A 23,458-nucleotide genomic window follows, 5' to 3' on the forward strand; every position below is an offset into this window, starting at 1 on the left:
GTGAAGAACCTGCCTGACAATGCGGGGAACATAAGAGATGTGGATTCGATTCCTGGGTCAGGAAGATCCCCTGGAGGAGGGCACAGCAACCCACTCCAGTATTCTTGTCTGGAGAATCCCATGGACAGAGGAGCCTGGTGGGCTACGGTCCATAGAGTCACAAACTGTCGGACACAACTGAAGCGACTTAGCACATACACACAGATGCTCTGTAGTTGTATTTTCAAAGTGCCCTCAGCAGAATCTCCTGGGGGTACTAGTCAAAAGTGCAGAATATCAGGCCCCATGCCCAAACCTGTTGGGTGCACAGCCCTGGGGATGGGGTGAGGGTTTTGCATTTTTATTATTTAGACCATATGTGGATTTCTGCACACAGAAAATTTGGAAACAGCAAACAGCAAGTCTTTTGAACTTTTTCATACTGCTTTTTGCAGAGACGGATTCAATGATTTGGGTTTCTTCTGTGGTGTAGGAGGTACTGTCCGCATGGGGGGTTATTTGTAGCCCCTGCCCTCCCCTGCATCCTGGTGGAGCCAGTGACTAGTTCTCAATGATGGAGTGGAGTGGAAATTGCATCCGTCCCTTCCAGGCCAGTGTGTTGATCTGCAGGTGGTCTTTGCCCACCATGGCTCGTACAGTGATGTGCGAAGCCCAAGAAGGAGATGCTGTGGACGGAGGGAGCCTGGCTCCCAGAAGGGCCATGTGGAGGGCAGCCAGCGGCAGAAATAGCCACACTGGATTGCTAAGAGAACGGGAAACAATGGGCTAAACCGCTGAAGCTTGGGGGCTTATTTTTTACTTGCTCTGGACATGGGTGCAGGTGTGATAAAACCCAAAACTCTGGCTCAGTTCTAGCGGTCTGTGGATGGATGGCAAGGTTGGCACTGCAGGCCTCAAGGCTGGGAGGCCCATTAAACCCTGGCAGAATGTTTGGCAGAACCGTCACCTGCAATGACTTGGGAAGGCTGGCCTCCTTGCTGCGGAGCCCCTGGCTGTGTGGGGCCTTCCAGAAGAGCCAAGACATTTGTGTTTGCTGGCTACCTCGCCATTACAGGGACTTCCCTAGTGGCTCAGTGGTAAAGAATCTGCCTGCAGTGCAGGGACAAGGGTTCCATCCCTGGGTTGGGAAGATCCCCTGGAGGAGGAAATGGCAACCCACTCCAGTATTCTTGCCTGGAGAATCCTGTGGACAGGAGCCTGGCGGGCTGCAGTCCATAGGGTGGCAGAATCGGACACGGCTGAGTGACTAACACACATGCAGGCCCGGCAGGGAGGCATTAAAGCAGGAGGCGAGCCCGGGCCCGGGTCAGTGGGTTCCAGGTAGAAACAGGAGAAGAGCCCAGGTGATACATCAAGGGGCTTGCAGAACTGGAAGAACTTGCTTCTGGATCTTAATGGGTAAGAGGTAAGACTGAAGGATATTTTCAGTTACGGAGGTTTCTGTTGAACAAGATGAGTTGCTCTGCCCTACAGCAGTGGACGGCTGTCCTGCTTGTGTTTCAGGACATCTCAAGGTGGTGGCTAGGGGGAGGGTGGGGAGGGACCCAGAAAAGCAAGAGCAGAGTGGGGCAGGGGGCTGTGGAGGGAAGAACCCTGTGCTGCTTCCTGGAACCAGGAAGGCCTGAGGCCCAGACCCTCCGGAGGCACAGGACATCCAGACTGAAAGGTCTCGCAGAGTCCGAGCCTTAGGGTCCCGTTGCACCCCGATCCCCACAAGTGGGGCCCCCTGCCCCCTCACAACTTCAGGAGTGGCCAGGAGGTGGACCGGTCCAGGAGGGTCCCCAGGGTGGAGGCGGGACTGGCCACAGCCTGCCCGGAGCTCACAGGCCCCCAGGAGGACACGTGGGCCCTGACTGGGCTTCATATCCCTGAGCGCCTGGAACTGGAGCTGGACGTGGTGGCTTGGGTGCTGAAGTCAGGGTTCAGTCCCCAGGTGGGAGCTGGGGAGGGATGCCTGCGCCACCCCCCCACCCCCACCCCGGGAGTTGCAGGCGCATCCACCACCCGCTTTGCAGCAGGACTGACTCTGGGTCGAGAGCCTCTGAGGACTTTTTGGTGGAGATATGTGACTCTTGAATGCTCCGGGATAGGATTTTTGTAAACTCTGAGGTGATAAAAATTGGAATAGGGCCAATTATGTACAATTTCATTATCAACCGTTCTATTAAAACAGTGAAAACAGGCCAAATTCTTTCATGCAAACTAGGCTAATGTTATAATTAAAACCCAAACCCAAGCCAAACCAAAAAATAAATTGGAGATTGAGAGGCTGAGCTGATAATTTACAGATAAGATTTGCCAGATGAATGAGACCTTTGTGAGCAGGAGATTACATGGACCACAGAAAATCTCACTAGTTTGTTAAGTATCCTGAGAAGAAATGATAATATTGGGGGTTTCAATAAAGTATGCGTTGTATATATACAAGTGTTTTCACATTAACTCAAAGCAATGACTTTTATTTATTAAACTTTTTATCATGTACTGGAGTGTAGCCTGCTAACAATGTGATAGTCTCAGGTGGACAACACAGGGACTCAGCCATACATATACAGGTATCCATTCTCCCCCACGGAGAAGGCAATGGCACCCCCCTCCAGTACTTTTGCCTGGAAAATCCATGGACAGAGGAGCCTGGTGGGCTGCAGGCCATGGGGTCGATAAGAGTCGGACACGACTGAGCGACTTCACTTTCACTTTTCTCTTTCATGTATTGGAGAAGGAAATGGCAACCCACTCCAGTGTTCTTGCCTGGAGAATCCCAGGGACGGCGGAGCCTGGTGGGCTGCGGTCTATGGGGTCGCACAGAGTCAGACACGACTGAAGCGACTTAGCAGCAGCAGCAGCATTCTCCCCCAAGCTCCCCTCCCATCCAGGCTGCCACATAACGTTCAGCAGAGTTCCCTGTCGGTCCTTGCTATTATCCATTTTAAATATAGTAGTGTGTACATGTTGATCCAAGCCTCTTAACTATCCCGTCCCCCTGGTAACCGTAAGTTTGTTCTCCAAGTCTGTGAGTCCGTTTCTGTTTTGTAAATAAGTTTATTTGTAAGATTTCTTTTTAGATTCCACATATAAGGGATGCCACACTATGTTTCTCCTTCTCTAACTTGCTTCAATAAGTATGACAATCTCTAGAGTCCATTTATGTTGCTGTAAAGGACATTATTTCATTCTTTTTAATGGTTGAGTAATAGGCCACGGTACATATAAGGTACCCATTATATTAAATGGTTTTTGTCATAAATATAAATCCTTAGAAGCACTTGTCGGAACACCCTTAAACCTGAACCGAGGGGTCGTTCATTACACTTCACTGCTTCATTCAAGTTGCTGAATGCATATGTCTCCATCCTCACCCTCAGGAGAACCGTCTTGAACGTGTGGTTATTTTGTGACCAGTGACAAGCAGGATGGAAGCTTGGGAATCTTGACTTGCTGTTCTCAGTGCTCGGGGGGTTTGTAAGACAGATGCTTGTTGCGTGTTCAGGTCTTGGGCCAGTCAGGATACTGAAGGCTCCCCAACCCCGTCTTGATGGACAGATCCGTCTCCACACCCCCAAGTCTCTCCTGGTGCCCCCAGGCCGTGGATGAGACGGTTGGTTCTCCCCGGCCAGGAGGCAAAGGAGAGGTGGCGCACATCCTCGGGCTCTGCGGCCTTTGCACCCCCATCACTCTCCGGACAGTTCTCTGCGCCTCTGCCAGTAAACCTTCACACTCACACGTCTCATTTCTGCTTGGTGGTGGTGTGTGTGTGTGCATGTGTGTGGGTGCACACGTGTGTGCGCGCGCGCGCCTGTTTATTTAAAAATGTCTTCGTGAGAAAAAAGTTCCTGACAACTTTCTGATCCAACACTTAGTCTGAGAGACTAAGTGTTGTGACAATCAGTGACTCCAGAGCCAAAGACAGTGACCGGTTTCTTGTTACCATGCACTGGCCTGAGGCCAGCTGCAGGGGCGTTTGGGAAACCCGTGGACCCCCCATCCGACAGCCATGCTGTCTGAGCAGGGACAGGACAGTCTAGAGCTCCCTGGGACACAGGGTGCCTCTGGTGGAGACATTGTGACCATGCCGCTGGCTTCCACATCCACAGTGGACTTCCCATCTCACCAACCTTCTCCGTGAGGCTGGGGAACCGAGTGGGGCGGGGAGGCAGAGCACCCCAGAAACAACTTCTGCCTGAATGTGCATCTTGTCGCAAAGACTCCGACTATCCGAAAAGAAATCACTACATTTTTGGTTGACTTGTTGGAAAACGAGGACCGAGGGCTGCATTAAATCAAAGATTAAATTATGAGGTTTATCTACATGTGAGAATACATGAAACTGTGGTTCTGGCCAGAGGTAATTAGTGCTGGAAGGTGTCCTTTGTCCGCTGACCATAGTAACCAGGCTTCGAGGAGTTGCTGGGAAGCACATCAACCCCCGAGATCCCACAGGCAACTCCGGGGACCACCGCCCAGGTCTCCTGCCTGTCACTCATCAGGTGAGCAAGCGCCAGTCACATCCTGCTGAGCAACAAACTGCAGTGTGAGCTCCTCACAGCGCCTGCCCTGAGGGCGGGGGTACGAGAAGGTGAGTGGAGCCCCCATCTCGAGCAGCCCTTCTGGACCAAGGTCCTCGCTCTGCCTGGGCCAGGTCCCCCAGCTTTATTCTCGTTCTAACATCAGCCTCCTCCACAAAGATGGGAGGACGACCTCTGCCACCTGAACAAGGTTTTTACAAGGTGGTGACAAGCTTTTGAGAATTGTACTTGTTCTGTGGATGCAGCGAAGGCTTGAGGGTTCTTCATTCTGACCCTGGGTCCCAAAACCACCTCCTAAGCACACTGCAGGTCATGTCAGCTAAATCTGGCCCATTGGGAACTTCAGGCCAAAGGTAAGTCCTTCTCCATCGAATACCCAGAAACTGCTGAGATGTGCCCCAAACAGGGCACCCTGCATTCCTCTGAGTCTCCCCAGCTCTCTGGACACTTGTGATCATGCTAAGAACAGAGTCTCTTCTCCTAGACGTGCACTCTGCGGAGCTCAGCACCATGAGGACCACCTGCTCACCAGGTAAGCTGCTTACCTGTTCAGGGCTGCAAACACAACCTGGCCATTCCTGTGATTAACACATTCGAACATCCTCACGTTAACCCGCTGGGGCACCACTCCGTTCAATTCAAATTGCAGAGCCGTGATGGGTCTGGAGGTGTACCCTAGGATTTTGCAGCGTGGATATACTTCATGAGTCACAAAGAAATTCCAGAAGCAATGAAAGGGGTGGAGGAATGAGAAAAAGATAAGAATTTTATGATCGTTGCTAAGAATGTATGGGTGCAGCTGTGGAATTCTAGAGTGGACCTGGTTGGAACCAGCCTCCACCACGAGTGTGCACTTTCCTCCTCTGTCGTGAATCACTGCCACCGAGCAGTCCAGTGTTTACTTCTTAGCAGTGAACCTGAGCAAAGCTGTTCTCCAAGACGACGGTGCTGTTAATTGGAAATGCCCCTCGAAGCCTGTCAACATCAGTCCCAGGGAGAAGAAGAAGGGCAGGTCTGCCCCGAGCGGTCAGCGGCTCTGCGATTTGGGAGAGGGCGTCTCCGCTGACCTGGAGCTGTATTCAGAACTCACAGCGGATGGCAGGAGGAGAAAGAGCAGTTCCTTTCAGGCCTCTCTGTTCATCAGCACACATGTAATTTAAATGTTTATCCACTGGGAGAGGCTGCTGTGAGGGGCCCACCTGTGCCAAAGGAGCCAGTCCTGGGGAGCGAGTCGTGCTGGCCCCGGCCGGCTTTGTGCACCCCGATTGAATAACACACAGCGCTCCTCTCAGGAAACCCCCACTATGATTTCAAAACACATCAGTTTCAATTAACTCTGAGGGGGGAAAAAAAACGTGATCACTAATTCTGGTTGTAGTTACTTATGGTGGAGCTGGCTGGCAGAGACTTAACCAAATGACAGACAGCAATGGAAGCCTTTTTAAAGACTTTTTAAAAAAATTACACCTGGAGTGATGAAATTGCCAAATAGTGTGCTTTCTGGCTTCTAAAATAAATTATACTAGAACCTATGTGCTGGAGAAAATCTAAACACAGTAGTGAGTATGACATGGACCAAATGGTTCTCCCAGAATAAGGGGCAGTTGTTTTTGTTGCCGTGTCTTTATTTATTTTTTCAAATGCGAGCCTTATCATCGGTTTGCCGCAGACGCAGTCGACAGGCGGCAAGGCCCCTCCTTAAAGGTTCGCGTGGCAGGGAGTGCTGTGGCCCCTGGGGGTCCCGGACTCAGATGAGCTGGGGGCCCAGGAGGCGGGGGCCGGGGCTGCCCTGCGGGGTGTGTGTGCAGACGCTCGAGGCCTGGTGCAGGACGGGTCTGAGGCGGGTCAAGGCCAGCGTTGTCTGGTCTTCAGGATCCTGTTGTCTTTGCCAGCGTGCATCGTTTCTAATTTTGTCTTTTGTTTTCAAATTCCTGCAGGGTGTCAGGTAGGCGTGGCCCTGTGGGTGTCGTCAGGAAGCCATGTCCGTGTTATCTCCGTGCGTGGACGGTGCAGAGGTCCAGCGGCTCCAGGTTAGCGTCACTCGTGATTTAAAGCTGCCCTCCAAGCTGTGTGGGGTCGGCATGCATCAGAGAGAAAGGGAGGAAAGGAAGATGCGGAGACATTCTTGCAGGCTGAGTTGGGCGGTCTTCCGCTTTGTTTGGAGAGGCAGAGGGACCACCCGGCTCCACCTCTGGGGACGGGCATCCTCTTCTGGGCCGCCCCGACTGGGGGACCCTTCGGCCGCTCCCTGTGAGCACTGGCTTGGGGATGTGGCTCATGTGGAAACGGTAAAGACCCCAGTGAGCCGGGGCCCACATCTCGAGGGCGCTGGAAGGAGGCCTTGTTTGCCCCCAGCACCCCGCCTCCTGCCAGGAGCACCAGACAGTGCCTGGCACCGTCTCAGGAGCCTAGGGCCGGCCTCAGCCTGAGAACATGGACATTTCTCCTCCTCTTCTCCCCTTTTGCAGGCTCAGCTGGTAGGGAATCCGCCTGCAGTGTGGGAGACCTGGGCTCGATCCCTGGGTCAGGAAGATCCCCTGGAGAAGAGCATGGCAGCCCACTCCACTGTTCTTGCCTGGAGAATCCCATGGACAGAGGAGGCTGGCAGGCTACAATCTATAGGGTCACAAAAGTCAGACGCGACTGAGTGACTAACACTTTCAATAGTATTTTTAAAGCTCAATTCCCTATAGATAAACAATAATTACAATCACGACTGCATAAGCCTAAGAAATGCTGAATTGTCTTTCAATGTAGGAACCTTGCCTTTTACACATGGGGAGCACCATCCCTGGGATCTCTTTTTTAGGGTGATGTTTAACATGCCCATGAGTGACCTGTGGTTTGAAAGGACCGATTAGCACAGTTGCCCATCGCCCCACCGCCTTCCTGGGGCTGACACGTTCGTGCAGCTCCATCCCATAACTGTTAAAACTACCTGCCACCACGGCTTCCCGTCGCGGCCTTATTAGCTCAGCTCTGTTTACCCAGATGGGAGAAGGTGACTGACCAGATGTTCTGATTTTTAAAGATCTGTTGGTGCCCCAGCGATTTCCGCTGGGAGACTGAATCGTCCCAGATTATCCTGCTGGGAGCCGAGTGGGACGAACTTGCTGCAAAGTGGAGCCGTTCAGCTACCTGGGAGGTGGGAGGGGTGGGCGGGAGGAAAGCCCCAGAGCGGGGCCGCGCGTGGGCTCAGGCGTGAAAACGGTGGACGGTGTTTCTGATGCCATTTGCTACGAAACATAGGAGCTTCCTAGTGACGGTCCGGAGCTGAAAGCTCAGAAGCGGGAATGTCTGTGTCCCTGGGGCTGGGGCTCACACAGCCCTCCTGGGTGTGGGTGTGGGAGTGCGTGGCGTGCCCTCCCCTGGGGTCTGAGACCCAAGGAGAAGTAGGGGAGGGCCGTCCCAGGCCATGAGCTGCCCGGATGACAAGCCCGCTAGTGCAGGAGTGAGCCCCGTGTCCTGTGATCTAAACCCCTTCCCTGGAGACAGAGGGTGTCCACCTCCTTAGTATAGACCCAAGGCTCAGCATGGCCCCCGGTAAAGCCAGAATCAACAGCCGCATCGATCTGACAGCCCTGCTCCCCAAGCTGTCACATTCCCTCCTGACAACGAAGGCTGCTTTCTTATTTACCTGGAGACCCGTGATCATATTTTGCTTTCTAAAGAGATCTGGAAGCCACCTGCCATGGCTTTGGTGTTTTCTCTGCAACGAGGCACTCAGGCCAGGGCTGGAGCTCACAGCTCCGCTCTGGTCGTGGCCGGGAGACGGCAGGGAAGCACGGGATCCCACAGAAACGATTATTGCTTTAATCACACAGTCAGCAGTCCACACTTCAGGCTAACATGGCAAATCCATAGCAGCCTGCCTGCACCCCCGCCTCACAGATTCCCCTGCAAACACGACCCGCTCCTGGCAAACAAGCAGAGCGCGGGGTCAGCCTCGCTGGGGGCTGGCGGGCATGCCTGGGGCTGAAACGCGCTCGCAGTGAAGTGCTATCAATCAGCCTCGCGGGCCTGTCTGTTAGCATAACGACATTGGCAGGAGGATTACCCAGTGCTTTCTTGCCATAATCTAGAAGCATCTTTCAGACAAAACTCTGCGGGAAATCGATTGTGTGCAAGGACCGCCTGCAAGGCCGTGGGGTGTCATCGGAGGGGACACGGTCACTGTATCCAGCGAGACCCGGGCCTCGGGTTCTGTCCACACCCGGCGCAGCGTCTGCGCTCCGGGACCGAGTGTAGGGGGAGGCCGGGGTGGGCCACCTGCTTGGGGGCGGCCGGCAGGGCCCCGAGGACTCCGTGGGGACTGGTGACCTCGTGTGGGCCCCTCCTTCTGCCCCATCCCTAGCCTGGGATCCCCATGCAGTCTGGTTACTGCGGGGTGGATGGGGTCACTGTGGGGCACCCGCCTGGTGTGGGCTGGCTCCCAGACTCTGGTGGCTCCGTGGGGCCTTGGAGGGTCCCCGAGTTTGAGCGAGGGTGAAGCAAGGGTGGCAGCGTGTCACTTCTGCCCATGGGGCGTTCCCGACACAGGCACGGCTGGACGTGCCCCCAGGGCCATCCTAGATGGCATGGCCGTGTGGGCAGAGTCTGGAGCCGGCGGGGGTGTGGGGCTGGACCCCTGCCCGGGACAGGCACAGGGACGGGGCGAAGGGCCCACCCTGCTCTCCAGTGTATGAGGCGCCCACGAGGGGCTGGGACCCTGGCTAGCGTGCAGCCAGTCTTCACCGGAGCGAGCTGGGTGCCAGGACGCAGAGCCAGGCAGGGAGCTTGATGGGAGGGGCTGAGTGTCCCCTGCAGAGCAGGCGGGGAGGCCTGGGGGCCCTGGCTCACGTCCCCAGGTCACAGGTTCCCAGGTCACAGGTCCCCAGGTCACAGGTCTTTCATCTTTTCATGTTCATCTCATTCTAAGATTTTCCTTTCCTTTACCACCAGTGTAAATTATTTGTTTATATTCCGGAATGGTTCTTTAGAGCCTGGCACCTGCAGGGCTGGGTGGCAGCCTCGGAGAGAGACTGGGCACCTCCCGGGTCAGGGCGGGCCCTGGTCAGGGTGCTGTCTCCATCTGGGCCTCCAGGCATGGGTGCCCGCAGTGGCCACATGACTCCCTCCCTGTCTTGACCTCAAGCATCCTTCCTGAGAGGACAGTGAGGACTGGAAGTAAAATCAAGCATGTTCTCCGGGAAGCCTGGTTCTGCGTGGAGGCGAAGCCGGTGACTCATGTGGATGGCTGTGCTCAGCCCATTTGTTTAGGATGGGTTCTGACCAGCTCAGAACCTGGCACCATCATGCTGACCTGAGCGACGCTGTAGCCTTTGCCCCCGGCTCACAGGGAAAGCCGCACCCACATGGCTGTGCATAGCGGCTCCCGTCCCCCACCGGCCGTCCTGGGGACCCCTGCCCAGGGAGCTCTGCACAGAGGCCTCAGGGTGGGGGTTAAAAGGCAAAGAGGAAGAAAAGCCCTCTGGCCCCCCTCAGAGCCTCAGATGGAGCAGAGGTTGACCGCCTGCGTCCTGTGCAAACAGTCAGACTGAGCCCCCTGAGCCTGGACCTGACTTCAGGAGGTGTGTGCTCTTGTTCCACGTCTCCTGCTGGGGCCAAGCTGCTTGGCAGAGCAGGCCTGGCAAAGCCTCGGCTGACCAGGGACTCCTCGCTCTTTGAGAAACACAGAAAGCAAGAGACATGCTTGGAGATGAAATGTCCAGCCTCACCCAAGGCCAGGACGTAATGCTTCAGGAACCCTGAGCGGTGGCTGGAAGGCCGCCTCTGCCTGAGGCTGCACCCTCCCGCCCGCCCCCTCCAAGGACCCCCGTCCACGGCTGGCCTCCCCCACCATGAGGCAAGAGAAATCACCTGACTTGAAACAGCAAAAAGTAAAACAGATTTCTAAAACTGTGGATGGTGTAAGGGGCCTCTAGGACAACATAACATTGATGTTCAAGGGGTCCTGGAAGGAGAGGAGGGAAAGAAAAGAACAGAAAATCTACTTCAAGAAAAAATGACTGAAAAAAGCCCCTAACCTGGGGGAGAAAACAAGATGCCCAAGTCCAGGAAGCACAGAGAGTCCCAAACAAAATTAACTAAAGAGCTCCACACCAAGACACGTTATGATTAAAATGGAAAAAGTTAAAGATAAAAAGAGAATTCTAAAAGCAGCAATAGAAAAATCACTGGCTATGTACAAGGGAGTGATTTTTCTATTGCTGCTTTTAAGATGGGAAGCCCCGTTAGATTATCAGCTGATATTTCAGCAGAATCTTTGCAGGTTGGCAGAAATGAGCACAAAGTGATGGAAGGGAAAAAAACCTCCAACGGAGAAAACTCCACCCAGCGAGGTCAGTGCTTAGGATTGTAGAAGAGACCAAGGGTTTCCTGGATAAGAAGCAGCTAAAGGAGTTCATCTTGTCTAAACTTCCTTTACCAGAAGTTTTAAAGAGGAGTCTTTAAACAGAAAAGTCAGAAGTAGAAACAAAAAAATATGGAAGAAGAAGATCTCACTAGTAAATGCAAAAAATAAGGTTAAAACTTAAAGAAAGGGCATCAACTGCCTAAAAAACTAGTATAAAGGTTAAAAGACAAATGTAGTAAAATCACTGCCATCTAAAATAAGTTAAGCAGTTCACACAATATGACGTCAAAACATAAAATGGGGGGATAAGTAGAAATGTAGTGCTTTTAGAGTGTGCTTGAACCTCAGTACTTATAGACTGCTATATACATGTGCGTGTAAATGTGTATGTATGTAGGTTACTATGTGTACATAGGTTGTTACATATGAACTTCTTGGTAACAACAAACCTCTAATAGATACACAGAAAGTAAAGAGAAAGGAATAAAACATAACAATAGAGAAAGTCATCAAATCATAAAGGAAGAGAACAAGAGAGGAAGACAGGAACACGGAACAATAAAAAAAACAAAAAACAAAAAGAAAAACACACTAGAAAACAACAAAATGACAGTAAGTACATGCCTATCAATACTTACTTTAAATGTTAATGGGCCAAGTGCTCCAATCAAAAGACACACAGTGGCTGAATGGATCAAAACAAGATAGCTATCTGTGCTGCCTGCAAGACTCGCTTCAGAGCTATAGCCTCTGACCGATGTTGTTGTATTTATGCAAAGGGGATATTACTGTTCTAACCACGCTTCTCAAAGCAAAGGACCTAGTGATGTGAGTATCTGAAAGCTACAGAGTTGGTTTTTCTCTGAAGGTGGCCGTCCTGCCTGTCCGATGAGTCCCAGTCTGGTCTCAGGATTTTGTGTGTCTCTGTTTGTGGAGAATGCAGGTTTGTGGGCTGCATTTGAGTTGAAGGGTCCAGCCTTCACAGAAAGGAAGGGGTCTGGGGCACAGGAGGACGATCCGGGGAGGGGAGCTGCTCCAGGCTCTTGTTTACGAGGACCTCTGGGGCGTGGGTGGCTGGACATGCATCTTGAAAAGGTTTTTTAAATTATTATTTGGAATTTATTTCAGTAAATAGACTTACTTTATCATTTTATCATTCAGTAAATAGACTTTATCATTTTCTCTCATCCAAAAAAAAAGCTACCTTTATGAACAATTTTGCTTTATTGTGAGTTTCTTTTATTCACAGAGTGTGTGTGTTGCATAAGCTTATAGATCTTATAGGAGATGAACTAAATTTTCATGTTGTTTTTGTTTAGTTGCTCAGTTGTGTCTGACTCTTTGCAACTCCGTGGACTGCAGCACACCAGGCTTCTCTGTCCTTCACCATCTCCTGGGGTTTGCTCAAACTCACGTCCATTGAGTTGGTGATGCCATCCAACCATCTCATCCTCTGTTGCCCCCTTCTCCTCATGCCCTTCATCTTTCCCAGCATCAGGGTCTTTTCCAAAGAGCTGGCTCTTCACATCAGGTGGCCAAAGCATTGGAGCTTCAGCTTCAGCATCAGTCCTTCCAATGAACAGTCAGAACTGATTTCCTTTAGGATGGACTGGTTGGATCACTTGCAGTCCAAAGGACTCTCAAGAGTCTTCTTAAGCACCACAGCTCTAAAGCATCAATTCTTTGGAGCTCAGCCTTCTTTATGAAATGCAGTTAAATCATCGACCTGAGAAAAGTGAAGTTTGTGTATTCTCACCAGTCCCCGACCTCTGTCCGACGTCTGCCCAACCAGGTGACCTCATCTACACACCTCTGGGGGCTGAGTGTGGAAACAATCATATGAAAATATTGTTCTTGGTGGTGAAAGTTTTCTTTAAAGAGAAATTGTGTTAATAGCATCGTTTCTTTCAGTCATTTAAATACCCTGCGTCCTGGAGAAACAGAAAGGCTAAATTCATTAGGGACAAATTATTAACTTAAATCTTCAAAGCCAAAGCTGCGAAGAAGAAAAGCTCACCAAACGGGGAGCGAGGCTCAGCAGCGCATAACTTCGTACCATTGTTTGTGTATTATTACCGCTATTATAACTAATTGACGCACGAGTGCTTAATTAGTAGCCTGAATTCTCCAAATGTTCTGCAGGACAATTACGCTGAGCTGCTTTCAAAGGGCGCGGAGTTCCAGGGAGATGTTTCTACCTCTGAGAACCGTCCTGTGGTCTCCCCGCTTCCTCCTCACACCCGGCCCAGGCAGAGAAGGTAAACCAAAGGCACCTAAACGATGCTGCAGATGTTGAACTTCACATTGTTCTCTGCTTCCTTTGCCCAAATAAACCTCTATGTGTGCTTTTTGTTTATTTAACAGTGGGCAGAAGATAGAGCAACTTGAACGAGGTCCAGAAGCAGTGAACCCCATGGCAAAGGCGTTCTTCACCCATCCGTGCGTCTGGAGGGTCCATCCCTGAGCCGAAGACTCCAGTGGCAAATTCCAGGGGCTGGTGGGAGACAGTGTAGTTAGACGGTTGCCCCACAGGGAGAGCAGGTCTCTCTGGACAGAGAAGATGGCTTGGGGTTACCACCTTGTTTCAGGGGTTCCTGTTTTAGTCCATCTGGGCTTTGGTTTCTGAGCTTTCATGCCTTTAGATCCCATGCAGGTGAGCAGCCAGATGGGGGCTGGGAGTCCTGGCTTAGGAGAAGAGCCCATCTACAGATCCCAGGGAGGCCCCCACTGCAGACCCTGGGGCGGCACCCACCACAGACCCCGGGGTGGACTCCACCGCAGATCCCGGGGAGGCCCCCACCGCAGACCCTGGGGAGGGCTCCATCCACAGACCTCGGGGAGGCCCCCACTGCAGACCCCGGGGCACCCCCCACTGCAGACCCTGGGGCGGGCTCCATCCATAGACCCCGGGGCGGCCCCCACCTCAGACCCCGGGGTGGACCCCAACTGCAGACCCCAGGGTGGGCTCCATCCACAGACCCCGGGGCGGCCCCCACCCCAGACCCTGGGGAGGGCCCCACCCAGGTGGCACAGCCACGTCTCGCTCTTTTCAGGCCAGTTTCAGAACAGTGCAGACGGCATGTAGTAACTCATCTTCTGGTCAAAGATCAGAGTTTTCCTGGCTGTGTTGTTTTTGTTCCCACCTGGTGGGCTGGCTCTGGACTCTGACAGCGGAGGGGCAGCACATCAGGAGGCCCCGGGATTCCTGCTCTGTGACGGGGTGTGATGCAGGTGTGACGGGGTGTGACAGGGTGTGACTCAGGTGTGACAGGGTGTGAAGCAGGTGTGGCGGGTGTGACACAGGTGTGATGGGGTGTGACACAGGTATGGCGGGTGTGACTCAGGTGTGACAGGGTGTGATGCGGGTGTGACAGGGTGTGACAGGGTGTGACTCAGGTGTGACAGGGTGTGATGCGGGTGTGACGCAGGTGCAGCGGGTATGACACAGGTGCAGCGGGTGTGACGCAGGTGCGGCAGGTGTGACACAGGTATGATGGGGTGTGACACAGGTATGGTGGGTGTGACTCAGGTGTGATGGGGTGTGATGCAGGTGCGGTGGGTGTGATGCAGGTGTGATGGGGTGTGACACAGGTGTGATGGGGTGTGACTCAGGTGTGTTGGAGTGTGATGCAGGTGTGGCGGGTGTGACACAGGTGTGATGGGGTGTGACACAGGTATGGCGGGTGTGACTCAGGTGTGATGGGGTGTGACACAATTGTGGCGGGTATGACTCAGGTGTGACGCAGGTGTGACGGGATGTGACTCAGGTGTGGCTCTGCCCACGCAGGTCATGGGGCCGCAGGACCTTCTGATGTGGGGGGACATGGGCATCTCTACCCCAGGCTGTGTACACACTGTAACACCTGTTCACACAAGAAGAAACTGAGACTCGGAGAGGTTAAAGGAGGAGTGCAGCAGCTAGCTCCTGGTGGGACTAGGGCTTAGGCTTAGGGGCCCTTCCTGCCCACTCACCTGTCCTGTGGGACCAGCCCCAGGTGACAGCGCCACTCGGAATCTGATGGGGCCTTTCCCACATGACTTATTCTGGGGTCTGAAGACTCTGCTGTACCCTGGGTAAGGAAGTGCATGGTGGGGGGGAGGGGGTCACGGCCTGCTAGATGGCCTTACACCTGAGCCAGGTGGGGCTGCAGAAGCTTCCCTCCCTGCCTACCTGAGCCAGGTGAACCTGTGGCTTCACTTTTTGCTTGAGCCATGCGTGTCTCCACGGGGCTGACCTCTGCCTCCTCTGAGCTGGGAGAGGCCTGCTGCCTGTGCCCACCAGGCCTTAGTGGACACGGCTGCCAGTGTGTGACACCCCTGGGCGTGGGCTCTGCTCCCAGGGTCCCCGTGAGGAAGTGCCCGCCCTTCCTGCCGCCCAGGCCTGGGTGGAGCCACCTGAAGGCGCCTGTGGAGCTGCGGCTGGGCGGCCGGAAGGTGTTTCTCAAGAGCAGACAGATTCTTCTGAAAATATACCTACTGAGATAATTCAATTTCATGTGTTAAAACGTGGCTTTCTTCAGAAATCATCAGTGATATGATACAGCTAATTAAGGCATGCATGGTGTTAACAGTTTCATTAGAGGAGATAATATTGCACAAGAAAAATAAGAAATCATTATGATGAATGTCTCAACATTACATTACATGTTAATGAAGTGTAAATGATCTAATTATTTTTGAAAGAATACAGATTCGATTAAACTGTCGGAATTAAATTGGGAAGGACAGCCCATTGTACTTTTTATGTACAGACAAGTTAGCGTTAATTAGGCACAATCTACAGGAACAAATGAGGCCCGACCCTCGGTGAGCAATCACGGATCCATTGCTCAAGGCAGGTTTCATAAAGAATTATATTAGGGGAAAAATTCTAAGTCAATTACAGACAGCGCGGCAGCCGTGGAGGGCAAGTGAGGAACAGGCAGCCCCGTTTCATCCTGACGGGGCTGGGAGCAGAATATTCCGCCGACCTTGCCCACCAGGAATTTCATAAATTCCGGTTCTGCTGATTGGAGCAGTGATGGATTCTCACCGCCTCTCCCTGAAGAGCTGCTTGCAGACGGCGCGGGCCTTCAGAGCTGGCTTTCTCGCCCACCGCCCCTCGGCTCTCCGAGCAGGTCGCTGGCGTGGTGCTGTTGTTGTCACCCTGACACACACCACGGCTCGGGGCCACTGCTTTCCTGGCCATGACTTGCTGAGCTCTGCGGTCACTGCTTGGGGTCTCACATCCATTATCTGGTTCAGTCCATAGACTCAGAGAAATGAATCAGGAAGATGAAGAAAGAAACCAAAGTGAAGCAAAACCCCCAGATCCGTGAAACATCAGTGCTCTGTCAACAGAAGCCTATCTCCTCTCCCCTTTGGAAAAATAACTTAAGAAACTGAACGTTCTGCAACATTCCAGTGTAACTTCCCCCTTGTTTAGTATTCTTGTAGAATCCAAGTCTGAACCAAGATGAGTTCTGGTTCATAGCAGATGCGGCTGCTGAGAGCTGGGAAAGTCTGGGTATCAGCGCAGGTTTGGCCCTCAGTTTGGCCACAGTGGGATGCTGGGCTGAGCTGGTCTCCAGGCCAGCTGGAAGTTCTGGACAGTACAGGCTGGCCTCGGGATGGCCAGCTGTGTCCAGGAGCTCCAGGTACCACAGTGCAAGGCCGAGGGGGCCCCTGGCCTGCCAGTCACGTTCCTTGGCTCTTCCTGCCTAATATTCTCATTTAATTTAGTTAAGTAGGAGCTGTCCTACTTAACTAAAATCCAATACGCAAAAACATGATTAAAACCTTCCAGATAAGTTAAAGGATAGCTGTGTATTAATATGAAGAGAGTTTGCTGTATCAAAGGATTTACTGCTTGGGTCCTGCTCATTCTTTTGGTTCATTAACAGGAAGATGGAATTGACGCAATGACCCATGAATGTGTTCATTTCATAAAACAAGGCCCATAAACACTCTGTCCCCTTCTCTTTCTCAGGAAGGTCCACCAGGGTTTGGAGAGGAAGGGGGCCCTGCTCTTTTGGTGAGCAAGAACAAGGCTGTGCCTTTTACACCCAGCTCCAAAACTTTAGGGTAATTATTAATAATTAGAATTGAGTGAAAAACCCACACCAAGTGAGTTATTCAGTGTAATTTGCAGTTAACAATAGTTTCCTTTTTGAAACCTCAGGAGTCAGAACAAGAGCGTCATACAGTCTTTTTGTTTTAATTTCTGGCAGCTGAAGGGACCAAGATTTAGAAAAACCCTACAGAGGGAACCACATGCCTAAGCATTTTTACCAAAAATAATTTAAAAAAAGCACACATATCAACAACAACAAAAAGTAATTTGTAAAACGTATGGAATTTGGGGTTTTAGAGTATATTTGGACCCTGCTCAAACTAGAATGTTCACAAAAGGTGCTCACAGCAAGCTGGGTTTTTGTTTTAAAAATTTTTAGTTTTATGGTGACAAAATTTCATCCTGAAGAACATTCTTGGGAGAAAGCTTTCAGAGCTGAGGAGCCTTTGGTTCCTGGGACACTGATGACCACTGGGCACCAGGTGATGGCAAGTAGGTACCAGTGGTGACTTCAGTATCAGGTGATGACCCATCCCCAGGCGATAACTAGTAGGTACCAGATGATGACCAGTGGGTACCAGTGATGGCCAGTGGGTATCAGGTGATGACTCATAGTCCCCAGGTGATGGTCAGAGGGTTCCACTGATGACTAGGCTGTCAGATGATGACTCATAGGCCCTGGGTCATGACTGCAGGTTGGCACCAGCGAGGGACAGCTCTGAGGAAAAGGCCGCATAAGCTGTGGTGCCTCTGGCTTGTGGTCATGGGGTCTGTAGCTGGGGGTCCAGGGCTTCAGCGAGGAGCTCAGAGGGTGCAGTGGTGGGGACCCACGTGGGCCCTGACACCCCAGGCTGTGTGCTGTGCTCCATCTGCCTGTACGCCACCAGCTCCATGAATCTGAGACGGGAACCCTCTGCACCCGTCGTTATTGGAGCTACCTAGAGCTTGCCTGGAGAATCCCAGGGACAGGGGAGCCTGGTGGGCTGCCATCTCTGGGGTCACATAGAGTTGGACTCGACTGAAGCAAGTTAGCAGCAGCAGCAGAGCAGGAGTTGCATACTTGCCTCTAATCTTTGTGGACTGTACTTAGAAAATGAGATGCCTTGCATCAGAATATCTGTGAAAGGTGAGAAGATGTCAGAAGTGATATTTAAAATCACCATCTTCTGAGGAGAAAAATTATTTGGAGACAGAATACGCTTTGAAGCAGTGATCAGTGACACTGGGCAGAGTATATTTCACAATGACTATCTTTGCCTGTCCAGAGATCATCATTCCATAATCCTTATTTTATAAATAATGTTGACTGAGCTTTGCAATCTGGGGTAATACCAAAGAAAAACCCTCAAAAATAACTACCAAACTGGTGAATAAACAATGCAATAGAATCACGTGTGCTGGGATATATAATCTGTGTAATAAAATGTAAAATATAGTATTTTGCCAGTAGCTAATAATGCATTAACAATTATTCTCTTGTTCCTCCCAGTGGATTCATAGTATAATCAATTTCAGGTAATATTTATTAGACTCATATCCTGTATATCAACGACTCAACTAGGTCTTGCAAATTTCTCACAGAGGAGAAAAATATTCTATTTGATAGTATTTGAAACAGTAAAATTCTGTTTAACTGAGTTTCAAAGGCTGTGGGGGTCTTGGGGATAAGAAATGCATCTTTGCGTTCTTACCTTGGGGTACCAAGTCCTGCATCACTAAGATCCAGACCATCTAATTACAAACACCAGATCGAGTCAAGCGGTTACTGAGCATAATCCTCAGATGAACACGGCTAATGTCAGTGTTATTAACATGGTCACTCAGAAACTAATTGTAGAACACAGTGAGGGTGTCAGACATGTTGTGTGCTAATGCTACACGATGAAAGATTAGTAACAGCAAAAAAGAAAAAGAAAGCCTGTGACTGCCAAACGTCACAACCAGGTTGCCAAGTTGCGGGGGGGGGGGACCCCACAGGAGGAGGTGGGCTTGCCAGGCAGAGATGGCTCACAAAGAGAAGCCATAATTCATTCCCCTGTTTTTTCCCCAGCCTTATAGACATGCTTTTTTGTTCTGTTTAAATTGATTTTTCAAGCTGATCTCAAGCCAGACTATATGTGACCTGATGAAGTCCTGGCCCCCTGAGCCTGGATCTTGGTCTCTTGTCTGGAGCAGTTAGCCGAGCCCGCATCTTGGGCCTGGGTGCCGAGCGGACCAGCACACCCTCCTGACCAGGGCTTTACACAAGCCAGTTAAGAGTCATCTCTTGTGAACCCTGGGGTCAGGTGGTGGGAAAAGCAGCTGCCCTGTCGCCTAGCCCCACAGAGCATGCAGCAGGGTCTGAGCCGGGCCGGCCCCCACTGTCCACCAGAGACCTGCACCTTTCAGCTGTGCGGCGGTTTCTGCACTCCGGGCGCAAACAGTCCGGGAGGGGACTCACAGGTGCAGGTGGCCAGGTTTAGGTCAGACTTAGGCGTCCTCGTGCGAGGAGAGGGCTGATGGAGAAATGATGCCAGGTGTTTCAGGAACAGAGCTGCAGGGGAGGCCTGGGCTGGCCCGCAATGGGAGAGGGCCTTGCAGGACGAGAACGCGGGTGAGAAAAGCCCAGCGAGCCCAGCGTTGTGAGGTGGTCCTGCCATTCCCTGGTTTAAAGGGTAACTTGGAGAAGGAAATGGCAATCCACTCCAGTACTATTGCCTGGCAAATCCCACGGACGGAGGAGCTTGGTAGGCTGCAGTCCAGGGGGTTGCTGAGACTTGGACACGACTGAGCGACTTCACTTTCACTTTTCACTTTCATGCACTGGAGAAGGAAGTGGCAACCCACTCCAGTGTTCTTGCCTTGAGAATCCCAGGGATGGGAGAGCCTGGTGGGCTGCCGTCTATGGGGTCACACAGAGTCGGTCATGACTGAAGTGACTTAGCAGCAGCAGTAGATAGTAAAGGAAGTCAGTCCTGAATGTTCATTGGAAGGACTGATGCTGAAGCTGAAACTCCAATACTTGGGCCACCTGATGCGAAGAACTGACTCATTGGAAAAGACCCTCATGCTGGGAAAGATTGAAGGCAGGAGGAGAAGGGGACGACAGAGAATGAGATGGTTGGATGGCATCACGGACTCAATGGACATGAGTTTGGTAAGCTCTGGGAGTTGGTGATGGACAGGGAAGCCTGGTGTGCTGCAGTCCATGGGGTCACAAAGAGTTGGACACGGCTGAGACTGAACTGAACTAGATGGTGGATGTTGCCCCCCTCGATGTCCTGGTGACTAGAGACGGAGTGGAGCTCAGGTATTCAGTGGGGAAAATATTAGGTCAACATCACAACCTTAGGTCAGCATGGATAACAAAAAGTAATTATTGGCAGGCATGTACTTATCATCATTTTGTTGCTTCTGTATGGCGGCAAGCCCAGTAGAGTGGAGCTCACCTGGCAAGGTAATCAGTTTGGAACCATAAGAGACAGGTGTATGGGCTGCTGCTGACTTTCTCTGGACTAAGATGGTCTGGATGAGGCCTGAAAGGTGGGGTTGGACAGGACTCATATACACCACTCTGGCAGGAAGCTGCCTGCTGATGAGTTAGAATCAGGAGGCTGCTCTATAGCCTCAGTAGCCCATTAACCGCCAGCCTGTGAGCCATGAGAGCTACAGGAACACACTCACACCCACAGCCTCACACCAGAATTGCTGTTACTTGGCAATGCAGCCTTGGTCCTTTATCTGCATGAATTTTCTGCAAATTTTCTGGGAAGCCATCAGGGCTTCCCAGATGGCTCAGTGATAAGGAATCTGCCAGCCAATGCAGGAGATGCAGCTTTGATCCCTGGGTCAGGAAGATCCCTTGGAGGAGGAAATGGCAACCCACTCCGGTATTATTGCTGGGAGAATCCCATGGACAGAGGAGCCTGGCAGCTACAGTCCATGGGGTCACAGAGAGTCAGACATGACTGAGCACAGACACACACACACAGCACTGGTTATATTTTAAAAAGATTATAAAAGGAAGGAAGTTTAAAAATGGCCAACAAAGAATATTCATCAGAAAATAGTGTCATAATTGGTTTTGGCAATGATTTTTTGGGTATAACACCGAAAGCACAGACAACAAAGGCAGCAATAAACAAGAGGGATTACATCAAACTAGAAGGCTCCTCACAGCAAAGGAAACAGTTGATGAAATGAAAAAGCAATCATTGAAACAGGAGAAAATATTACATTTGCAACCTATGCGTCTCATAAGAGGCTGATTCCCTGAAATGTATAAGGAACTCCTACAACTCAATAGCAACAACTCCCCACACCCCAACAAACCCAAATAAGCCAATGAAAAATAGACAAAAGATCTTAGCAAATTTTATTCAAAGATGATATACAAATGGCCAACAGATAAATGAACAGGGACTTGACATCTCTGATCATTGGGGAAATGTAAATCAAACCCACAATGAAATACCACCTCACACCTGTTAGAATCTACAGAATATAGAAAGAGACAGTTCAGATTACATACTCTGGTCATAATGCATTAAAAATAGAAATTAACCACAAAATCATAACACATATTATCCACAAAAGTCATAAGATAGACAAATAAAAATCTCACTAACTGAAAAATTAAAATAAAAAAAAAAAGCATTTGAAAATAATGAAAAGAAACTCAGATAAAGAAGGGGCTTCCCTGGTGGCTCAGCTGGTAAAGAATCTGCCTGCAATGTGGGAGACCTGGGTTTGGTCTCTGGGTTAGCAAGATTCCCTGGAGAAGGGAATGGCTACCCACTCTAGTACTCTGGTCTGGAGAATTCCATTCCCTGTATAGTTCATGGGGTTGCAAAGAGTCGGACACAGCCGAGCAACTTTCACTTTCTTTCAGATTAAAAAAGAGACTACAAATGGAAATCTCAAAATCTCTTGGAAATAATGATCAGAAAATATGCTGAAACTGATGGATTAGAACTACAGCAGTGCTCAGAGGAAACTATAATCTCAAATGATTATACCATAAAATAAATAATAAAAATTAAAATAAATTAAGTACTCAATGTAAAATTTGGAAAAATTAGCAAGTACATAAATTTTAGGAAAGCAAAAGGAATCAATTAAAGATAACAATAGTAATAAATGAATTTTAAAGCAGAAAATCAGTAAATATTATCAAAGTTTGCTCTTTTGGAAAAAAAAAACGAAGAAGGGAAAAATGACTTCAAATTTCCATAGGTGGTAAAAAAGCACATGTTAAAAAATCGTTATAATATGTATAACATCTATATAGTGTATCATAACTTCCATACATGATTTTAAACATTTTGTGATTCTGTTTCTCCTTTATCATGGGATTGGATATGTATTTTGTTAGTGTTAGAACATAGGTTTCAAGCTTGTGGCTTTGTGTGTAATAGGGAAACACAAGAAGCTTTCACATTAAGGCAGGAACAAAACAAGTTTGGAAAACAATTATCATCACTATTATTTAATATTCTGCTGGAGGCACTAGCTAATACAATTAAATGAGACAAGAAAACAAGTTCTGAAAATTGGAAAGAGTTAAAATTATTGCCATTTGCAGAAACACAATTGTTTATTTGATAAATCCAAGAAAATAGATTGAAAATTTATTGCAGATAAGAGAATTTTGTGAGGTGGTTACTACTAATAAAATATATAGAAATTGATGCTGTTCACATATACTAAAAATATCCAGTTAGAATTGTTGAAGAGCTGATTTGCAGTTGCAACCATTCACATGAAAATATCAAAAGACAAACTTTAAAAATACATTTAAAAAATCTCAAAGTCTATCTGATTAAAAAATTGAAACAGTGTGGGAAAAGAGAAAAAATGAAAAAGAGTATCTATTTGAGAGACTCGTCAGGGATCACTTCTTCCTTAACTGTCCTGTAGGTTTAGGACAATGTTAGCAACAATCCCTGAAGAAGGAAACAGCAACCCACTCCAGTATTCTTGCCTGGAGAATCCCATGGACAGAGGAGCCTGGTGGGCCACAGTCCATGGGGTTGCAAGGGATTGGACACGACTGAGCGACTAACAGCAACGATCCCAAACAGAACACATTGGGTGAGTAGAAAGTTATATTGAAAAATTAGCAGGAATAATAATTAGATGAAAAAATGAATGCAATCTGCCACTACTAGGTTTTAAATTGTACTGTTAGGTGGTGCTTGTTTCTAGATAGGAGTTATCACTGGCATGGAAGAGAGCACCCAGAAATAGTCCACACTGCAATTTATTACATGATAAATGCAGATTGTTGCTGCTCAGTCTCTAAGTCGTGTCCGACTCTTTGTGACCCCAGGGACTGCAGCCTGCCAGGCTTCCCTGTCCTTCAGCATCTCCTGAAATACGCTCAAACTCATGTTCATTGAGTTGGTAATATCATCCTCTATCGACCCTTTCTCCTCCTGCCCTTAATCCTTCCCAGCATCAAGGTCTTTTCCAATGAGTCTGCTCTTTGAGTCAGGTGGCCAGAGTATTGGAGCTTCAGCTTCAACATCAGTCCTTCCAATGAAT

The sequence above is a fragment of the Bos mutus genome, chromosome 24, assembly GCF_027580195.1.
Source record: "Bos mutus isolate GX-2022 chromosome 24, NWIPB_WYAK_1.1, whole genome shotgun sequence".
Classification (NCBI taxonomy): Eukaryota; Metazoa; Chordata; class Mammalia; order Artiodactyla; family Bovidae; genus Bos; species Bos mutus.